Source organism: Anomalospiza imberbis, chromosome 5 (genome assembly GCF_031753505.1).
Source record: "Anomalospiza imberbis isolate Cuckoo-Finch-1a 21T00152 chromosome 5, ASM3175350v1, whole genome shotgun sequence".
Taxonomy (NCBI): Eukaryota; Metazoa; Chordata; class Aves; order Passeriformes; family Viduidae; genus Anomalospiza; species Anomalospiza imberbis.
Genome location: NC_089685.1, coordinates 24,659,701 through 24,669,529, shown reverse-complemented (window position 1 = coordinate 24,669,529; position 9,829 = coordinate 24,659,701). Strand labels below are relative to the sequence as shown.

General features: G+C 35.4%; 2 long non-coding RNA genes across 2 annotated transcripts; one reads left to right on the top strand and one right to left on the bottom strand.

The window, feature by feature from the left end:
* Window positions 1-810: 810 nt before the first annotated feature.
* On the bottom strand, window positions 811-5,373 carry LOC137474967 (uncharacterized). Its single transcript, XR_010999591.1, has 2 exons — window positions 5,295-5,373; window positions 811-1,010 (listed from the first exon to the last, which is right to left on the bottom strand). It is a non-coding gene; the product is annotated as an uncharacterized lncRNA (long non-coding RNA).
* On the top strand, window positions 3,163-8,897 carry LOC137474966 (uncharacterized). The gene is made up of 3 exons (XR_010999590.1): window positions 3,163-3,202; window positions 7,761-7,910; window positions 8,742-8,897. It is a non-coding gene; the product is annotated as an uncharacterized lncRNA (long non-coding RNA).
* The last annotated feature ends 932 nt before the right edge of the window (window positions 8,898-9,829 follow it).

The following is a 9,829-nucleotide window of genomic DNA, read 5'->3' as shown; positions in this document are numbered from 1 at the left end:
TTTCTTGGGGGATAAAAAAATGTTTTCCAAAAAGCTGAAGTGCTGTGGTAAAGCACAAAATGAAGGGTTGCTTTCCACCCTTGCTTAAATTTCACAAGAGTCTCTGTGACTATAGCAAATTACACTGCACTTCTGAATTTATTGGTGCAACACAGTGAAGAATTTTATATCATGGCCACTGAACATTAAAAGGTCTGGCTTGGCTTGGTGTTAAACCAACATGTCTGGATTAAATATGAGCAGAACTGATCTGAATTTTAAAACTGCTTGAAAGTCATGCCTTTAGTGTTTTAGTGAAAGTGATATCACTGCACATGAAAGCACATCTGTGCTGTGGGGCCCAACTTGTGTGTGGTGATGTCATTGGGTTAAAAAAACAAGTCAGGACTTTACAGCTAGATACATACAGAAATAATTTTCTTTTATGAATATGCCTATTTTCATCTGCATGAGGATAAAGGGGCACTGCCTCTTACTGGGAGAGCTCTCGACGGTGTGGCTTGGTGAGCCCATGTTGCATGCAGACAGTCACATTTTTCCTCTTTTTGTATTAAGTTATAACGTGGGTATAAGGACTAGTTGTTTTGCTATTGTGAATAATAGAGCTAGTGTTTTACAAGGAATAGCACCATGCCTATTGCTGCATGTATCAAATTGATCTGCTTTTTGGACAATCCAAGAAAGGTCTGTCATGGCAAAGGTACCTTTCTTATTCTTCAGAAAACTGTTAAATGTTTTTTATGAACAAGGGCTTTGGACTCTTCATTTAGTGCATGAAAAAAAAAATCAAATTTTGACATACAAGGTAGGTGTAACACAGGTCATTGCTATTCTAAAAGATATGATGTCCAGACTGCCCAACAAATTTAGCAGCGTAGTGCCCACTCTGACCTGTTTGCCAATGACAAGACCAAAGGAAAATATAATCCACTGTGCATTGTAAGCTTCTGGTGGGCTTAGGCAGTATCAGAGACATATTAGGTCCTGGCTTCAGCAGTCTTTGTATTTCACTGGAAATTAAAATTGCTGTGTTAGGAAGCAGATGAAACAACATTTTGAAAAAATATCTCAATCTCAAAGTGCATGTCCTTGTTATTCAGGATCTTTAGGCATATAAATATACTGTAGGTAACAGAGCAGTAATCAAAATGCAGATATATGATCAGCTCCAAAATATATGCACACTTGCATGTTTTTCAATACACAGCCCAAAATATATGCACACTTGCATGTTTTTCAATACACAGCTACTCCAGGAAGGCAGACAGACAGTATGCTATGGACAGCAATATATATTTCGTTTGCAGTGCCCCTCAACTTAGTGGCTAAGCATAATGAATGATGCCTTGGGGAATGCTCTGAATAATTGTGCTAATTTAAAATTTAGTCAGCAAAGGACCTTAAAAAACTTGATACCTCTTGGTAATGATGCATCATTAACACTTTTCATTCATTTATATTTTGTTGTGTTTAGGGATTTGGGTATTCAGGAGAAGAAAGGTAGTCTGACAAGAGAGTGATTGAATCAGCCCCCTTGATACCTGGGAGTGACAGAAGGTGAAGTACTGTAGCTGCAGTTGACAACTACTTTAATATGAGCCACTTATAAATATTTACAATTCATAAGTCAATGATGAGCTTCTGTATAGCACATAAATAATACCATAAGTATTTGGCATATTTATTTGGAACCTGATCATTAGTTGGAAGATAGCTTAGTGTTAAAGAGTTATGGAAACATTCTCAATTAGAAGAGCTTCCTTTGGAAACTGCACTGCACAGCTTTGAAGAAAATAATACACATGAAACAAGTGAGTTCACGCTTCTAGAAAACTGCCATTCTCTCGACTTAATCAGGGGAGCAAATCATCCAACTCCTGTGCAATAAGATACGTAAGATTAATAGAAACTGGTTCTCGATGATTTACTTGGCACAGATACCATAGCACTAAACATGTGGCCTTTCTTTAGTGCAACGATAAACATATCAGAATCTAATCAAAAAACAGTGAGCCCTATTTACTGCACGAGTAATTGTGTCGGGGATATAATTCCTTTTTTAAGGAATTCTACTAATAAGTTGATTTTTTAGGCTAAATGAGATACTTGGGGTTGCATGATTTTGATCTGACTAATAAAAGTTTGCTGACAGGTTGAAAATTAGGCACTGTCTGACAGAGTTAAATACTTTTTGTTAAAGACAAACATTTATATGCAAACTTTTTTGTTTGTTTCTCTTATTAAATGTTGAACATTGTTGAAAAGAGGGGGAAAAACCCAACAGCACTACATTCCATAAACCACAATCAAATAAAATGGAAAAGCTTACAGATAATGCATCCTTCTTTGGGGTTTGATTTTTTTTTGAAAAAAGGAGCTAAAATACCTGTATTTTCCTGAACTATTTTAGGCAGAATAATTATCTAGCTTCTGTCTCTTTAATGTGAATGCATGGTGCAGTGATGAGTGCTAAATACATTAATCAGGAGTGAAAAAGAAATTGAAATATTCTGGAGCACACTCTTGGATACATAAAAAGATAAACTAATATTCAGCACAGGTAAAACATAATAACTTACTGTGGTTTTGTGCCTAATTTTTATGTTTTTGGGACATGGTCATTCCTATTTTTTTAATATAACAATGAGGTTTTAAATGACCAATAGGGATGGACATACCTTTCTTTCCATCCTGGTGTGTAATGAGAGACAACACCTCCAGCCATTATTTCTTCGAGTGCTGAGTGGGAGTGCAGTTAACTTTGATAGCATAGAAGTACATCTTTTATTGCATAGGAAAAAAATATCAAGAATAACCTATTCAGTTTAACATTTTCTCAGAGTAATTACACATAAAATTAGCTACCATCAAACTTTTTAGCTACTTTTCCCAATCATATTAGCTGAGTACGTACACATTTCATGTCTAAGCATGGAAGAATTATTTTTACCTGGCAACATCCACAGAAAAAAATTAGAGTGATTTTTTTTCCATTTTAATTGCTGATAATTTTGGGTTTGAATCTCTAACTATAATTAATTTTTTGGATACTAGTATAGAAAATCAATCTGCAATGTCTTGCTCATATCGGCACAATGCAGTCACTCATTAATGCAGTTTCAAATATCAAAAAGGTGTCTGTTTTCTGTTTAATTTTTATGCTCTTTGTAATAGGAGTCTTCTTGTCATGGATCATCCTGAAGTATGTAAACAACATATGAACTTACTTTCAACTATATATAATCTCATAATTTTCTCTCATAAAATGACATATACAAATCAAAGAGCTAAAGCATGGAAAGTAACATATTTTGGTCTTGTGACTAATGGTAACCTGGTGCTATTGAATTACTGAACTGTGTCTGAGAACTAATGAGAAAAATTTCCCAGGGGAATCTTTATCCAATGCACTTGGAGAGCACCTTGGGGACTCATTCCGTGTCTGTCACCTTTCCCGTCTCATTGACACTCAGCTTCTTTACCACCATTACACTGTGCAACCATTTCACTTTACACTTCACGATTAGAATATTAAAAGAAGAGAATACTACACTACTTGCTCCTGATAGCAGAGTTGTTTTTGACACTTAAAATAGAAATTGTCACTGAAATATCACAAGGACATGACTATCTCCAGCTCCAGAGCACCCAAAGAACATTTTAAAGCTCAGAGGTGTATTATTTTAAAGCAACTCATATTTTTTGTCATATTTCTTAAGCAGCTTGTTTTTTTCATTTCTTAATTAACAAGAAAACACTTAAGGATATGTCATGTCATAAAGACCACAAAAATGATTTAAGTAAAATTTATTCCTCTTGTAATAGCAAAAGCTGAGTCATTGGTATTGATTATATAATGACAAATTTTTAAATTAAGTAATAGAAACATCATTAGCAAAAATATATCATTTTCCATGTGGTAAATATTTAGTGAAGACTTGTGAGGTCTGAAAACATAAGGAAAACTCTTCAGTGCATGTAAATGGCTTTAGTTTCATTGATTTAAGAACACTGCTGATTTCCCTCAGAGAGGATTTGTCTCATATATCTTACATCCATATTTAGAAGAACTTTGGTACATCCCATTAGGGCCAAAACTCGCCTTCCTCTGAAAAGATCCCTCACTGAAGTGCACAGAACTACTCCCATGAGTAAGAGCAGGGAGGATTTGGCCTCAGGGAATAAAACTCAACTTTGAAAAGTTTGAAAAACCCAGCTGCATTTTTAGTTTAAAGTGTGCTCTAATTTCACCTGGTTGGTGATTTCAGACAGAAGCTAATTAAAGCCAACAGAGAATTTTCAAAATGAAGAAAAAACCCCACAAATTAGGACAGCAGGGGGAAAATAAGTTTCCTAATTATATATAATGAGGATGTCTTCTACATAGTGCAGTAAATGTTCACCTTTTCTATAATACTGAGAGTATGCTGATTTTTGCTGTGTGGCCCAGGGTGCTACACATACAGCTGCTTGTACCCATCGCACAAGTATTTGATTTTATTAAAGAGTTCTAGTTAGCCAAACGTCTGTGGGGGTCACACACTGTGACTTGTGTAGAGACTGAGAAGTTGTGAACATCTTTGACTGTTGATGATATTAACTGAACTATTGCCTCCAGTAGCTGTTTTTGTCGCTGTGTTTTGCTGACATCGAGGAAGTGTGGGAAGGGTAGATTATTTTGGCAAGTATTAGGAAGAAGTCAGGCTATATGCTGAGTTTGGTTTTGTCTTCTACCAAAAAAGATCTTTCCATGTAATTGAAGAAAACCTGCTGTCATTCCATCCTACTTTGTCTGAAGATGTGAGATTTCTATTATGGACTCCTTGAAGACAGGCTGAATGCAGTATTTTCTTCAGTAGTGGGCAACCAGTACATGCTAGAGTAGATCTATTATGTCTTGAAAGTATTTGAGCATTTCAACCTTGCATTATCAAGAGTTCAGTCTTTCATTTTTGACTAAGCAAATATTCCTTTCTCCAAACAAAATGAAAATGCACTCTTGAGGTTGTGGATTTTCTAGAGGATTCTGTCCCCTTCCCATCCTGAGTTTCAGGGCAGAGGTAAAGGAAAATTGGAGACCGACTAAAAAAATTACAATATTACTACTAACATATAAGGAATGAAAAACACCTGAATAACAAACTCTGTCAGGAATTATCAGTCCTCTGATGTTTGATGCAAGCCTTTGATGGTGTGAAGAATACAGTGATGATGGAGAATAGGGAAGTAATGTTTCAATGTTCTCTTTTACAGTTACTCTGAGTTTAAATAATTAGAACCAGGAATAGTCATACATGTTTGTGACAAGTGAGGATGAAGCACTCCTGCTCAGATGATCTCCTTCATCTCCACTCTACATCCTTTCTGCACAGGGGGAAATAAATGAATAAGAAGCAAGGTTGTGAAGTTCTATATTATCAGCTCTAGCCTGTTCACTCTTACCTTTCTATTTTATATTTCAGGTCACTGTACTTTATTCTAGGTTCAAACCAAAACTCCCTTATGTTCTGTTGCTTTAACTGGTCTGAGATCTACCATTCATGAACAGAATGTGAAAGAGGAAGCTAGTTTATGGTTATTTTAGAAAGGTTTTTGCTTTTCGCTTCAGTGTCTAATCTTAAAAAACAAAAGTCTGTGACCTGGTCTATTTAATCTTCCTCTATTTAAACATCTAGATTTAAGGCAAAAGATACGAGAGGTATTTTTAGTTGTTTGGCTTTGGAGTTTTTTAAGCACTAACATACAGTTTACACATTCCTCTTATTCCTAACAGTCTCATCTTCTACATGGCAAAATACAATTCTTTTGAAAATATATAGGGCAAACACTCCACGTCAATACTTAAAATATCTGGAGACAGGTTGTGAATTGTATTTCTTTGTCTTTCTCAGAAAGATAATTATGAGTGTGGCAGAGTAAGAAATCCTTAGACTCCAGGTTTTGCAGGAGCCACATGAACCAGATACTTTATTCAGTACCATGTTAGTACTGCTACAGGCAACCAGCTGTTTCAATAGAAGTTGAGACTTAATATGCATTTAAACATTTTCTGTGACCTCTCTCCCACCCATTAAATTTCTTACAACTGGCTCTTATGAGCTTCTCAGGGACAGTTTTTGACTGTGAGTTGATGAGGCTACGTCAAAGCTTCCCAATGCTTTGGATACCCAAATCCATGACTTTCATATGTAGAAAAATGTCATAACTAAAACCTGAGGGCAAGAAACATATATGAGTATATATATAACTATATAAGTACTACTAATACCATGAATCCTTACTAGTATACAATATTGATTTGCATGGACAGTAAGAGAAATTAGGCAAGTTTCATCATTTGTCATTTTACTTTACTACCTTGGACTTAGCAAAGGCATCAACTTTATGTAATTTCTATTTAATTGCATATATGCATAGATAGAGAAATATGTACCTTAGAATGAGTCTCTTAAGGCCAGGAAAGTTCAAATGTAATCCTCCCACTGCCACAGATCTGTGTACAATTTTCCTTAAGTTCAGGTAGGGATGCATAAATAGAAGTAGCAGAGCATATGCACCATCACTCATATTCAGGACACTTTCCCTGTTTCAGGTGTTTATGTTAAAGTTACTCTGTTTTGAGCAATTCACATTTTCTTTTGAGAAACAGTGAAGGCAGAGAGTTATTAAGAAATGTATTATATGAATGACCATAGGAAAAGGAAAAAAAATGAATGCAGAACCACTTTCATTACCTCACTGCCCACAACTAATGCTATGGTGGACATCTAAGACGAGAATAGACACTGTGCATTGATAAGACAGGAAGCTTGCCCTGAACTTTTGCAGACTTGTGAAAGAAAAATATTTAGTTATAGCCAGCTTTATTTAGAAGTGGGAACATTTTGTTGCGGATATCGTGTTTTACCTACCTAAGTGCAGTGCTTTGAATAAAACAAATAATATATGTTTAAACCCAATTGGTGTCTCTCAAAATCTTTCTCTGCAGACCCCAGAGTCATGTCCAAATATCTTATTTTTCTTTAAGATATAATTGAGAATGTGCAGTGAAATACTAATGGTAACTGCTGTCTAGTGCCAACAGCAGACAGGTCTGGCCAAGAGGATAAATAAATTTTATATAGTTTTCTGCAAAGGCCTGATTAGCACTATTTATCTGTCATTTCTTTCAGGTTTTGAGATTTCATTGCACTGAGCTAGGACCTTAACATGTCCTGTTTTGATCATTCATCCTGATCTAGTTTGTCACAAACAGAAAAAAGTTCTGCTCTAAATGACTTTGATGGTGTCAGTGCCAAAGCAAACGTGGGTATATGTTTACAGTCTCCTTTTTATACATGTCTGGGGCAGAAGAGCTATTGAAGCAAATTACTTCTTACCCACACAGAAGGTATTTCTTCAATGTCACAGCAGAGGTCATTGACAGGGCAACTCAGAGAAGACAGCTTCCGAAGAAGAGTGTGCTTACATTTTCCATAATGCTCATCCAACTTTTCTCAAACACTCTCAAGAAAGATATATTTAACCCTTTTATAAAGAGCAAATGCAAATACAAAAATACATCTTTAAAGCTTTCAGCATCTGCAATATTATATGATGTTTGCAGGAGTAACCATCACATGCCAGAGTAGTCCTACAGTTCTGGTAACAGCCAAAATGACACATCATTTTTGTGTTTTAACAATAAATATTTTTAACTGCTAATCTATTCAGTCAGGCTATATAATTTCTTGTTGATGTTGCTATACTGACCTCTGCAGGCTTTGGAAGTTTGGAACATTGTTTACTGCAGTGACTGCTGTGACCTAAGCAGCTGAGTCTGTAGCACCAGAACACTTGAGGGCTAACATAGTTATCTGAGAGCTGTATTTCTTCTCAGTTCTAAACAACAAACTGTAAAAGAATTTAAGGTAATTATTTGAAAGTAAATGTTCTTGATGCTCAGAATATGTTAGTTTAGGAAAAAGTAAAGTGAAAAAATAGGTATTTAAATAGGTCCGTTACAGATGTGGGAAATTGTGATATGACCGGGTAATTAAGAAATGCAGCCATTTTAGATGAAAAGTAACATTCCTGTTAAGCTTCTCTCTTAAAAAAAAAAAAAAAAAATTCTGCAATGTATTCAATCCAATTTGATTTAGTCTGCTATTCTTCTCCTAGATATAATTAAATTAAATGTTGCATATGTTTGGTAGGGTTTTTATAAGTTTTCTCAACTAGGACAGACACACCAGGGTGAATAGTGATACTTTAATGATGCAAAGTTCCCCATCTTCTGGATTTCAGTATCTTGTGTTAAAATCATTTCACAGACACAGTACAATGCAGGCATTAATCTGATCCGGGTTATTTTCTGTTCAATACTTACTGCCTTTTTGGAGTTAAGTGTGTTCCTTACATTTATTCATGTCCAAATACAATTTTTCAGTTATGGCCTGACACTTCTTTTATACATATATATCATTTTTGTAACTTATAGTCATGTTTGGCTGACATACAGAGCTATGCTCTATACCTTGTTTATGTTAGAAACAAAGACTCTCTGAACTGCAGCTCTGTTTATAGCTGTTTGTGGTTTAACAAATGACAAAATACAGAAGACTTAAAAATCTTGGTCTGGAAAAAATATCTCAGTCTGGTTTATGTTTTCATCTACTTTCCTTACACTTATTGATTTTGTTAACTGTTTCAGCTATTCACTGTACACTTCTCTGACCACATTGTATTTATGTTGTATACAGGTAACTGACATTTGGAGAAAAACAAAACATACAAGATGAAGTCCTGACTCCTCTGAATGCTTCCACTTACTTTAGGAAAGCCAAGCATATTCCTGCTGTATTTTTATCACTCTCCCTTCATTTTCATAATTAAAATATCTCTTTGACAAATTCAAAGTTTAACTAATTAACTTAGTTAAACTTTGTTTAACTTCCTCTGTAAGAGATTGAGGCTATACCCTGAGACAAACAGACATATGTACATGCCCATCTCCACTATTTGTGGAAGAAACTGTGCATTTTGGGATGGATCATCACTCACATTGTATTAAATTTCCTGTAGTCCAGTACTGTTAACCAAGAGATGCCAATAGATGGGCAAAACAGAGAGCAACTGGCAGGAGAGGAAAATATACATGGGAAGTTGCAACACAGTTCTTTAAATATTTGGCTTAACATTCACTTCCTCAGTTTCATTTTTTTCCAGATTTTAGTGTTGTCAAAACAAATGATCTGAGATAACTGGGGATTTTGTCTGAGAGAAGATAACTATTCCATTTATCTGCACCATTTGCATGAGAGTCTCTATATCATATATCATAATCTCCTAACTAGATGAAGGGCTGGTCATCCTTTTGTGCTGATTCCTGTGGTGCTCAGAGCTCTGGATGAAGGGATGAATTTTTGTGCATTTATAGGCTGCCTATCCCAACTGTTCTCATCCAAATCAAGAGCAGTGTCAGCAATGATAGTGAAGTTTCCACAGAGCAAAATTCTCACACATACCTAATGTTCTTCAGTCACAGAAATGCAGTCAATCTATGGTGTATGTGACCAAACCAGCGCTAATCTGAAGTAGAAAATACATCAGTATGGGTAGAGAAGAATTTAATTCCTCAAAATCAAATGTTTTACTCTGAAGATCTAGTCTTTTTTCTCCACAATATTTGCTAATGTTAACATAGCCATGTTGTCTTGCTCAAAAATACTGGAAGAGTTTGAGACTAAACCCCTATGTCTTAATGGCCAGCAGTTAACCATTGATAATGCAAGTAGAGGTAACACAACAGCAGCAATGGTAATTGTTAGTCCATTCTCATACTCATGTT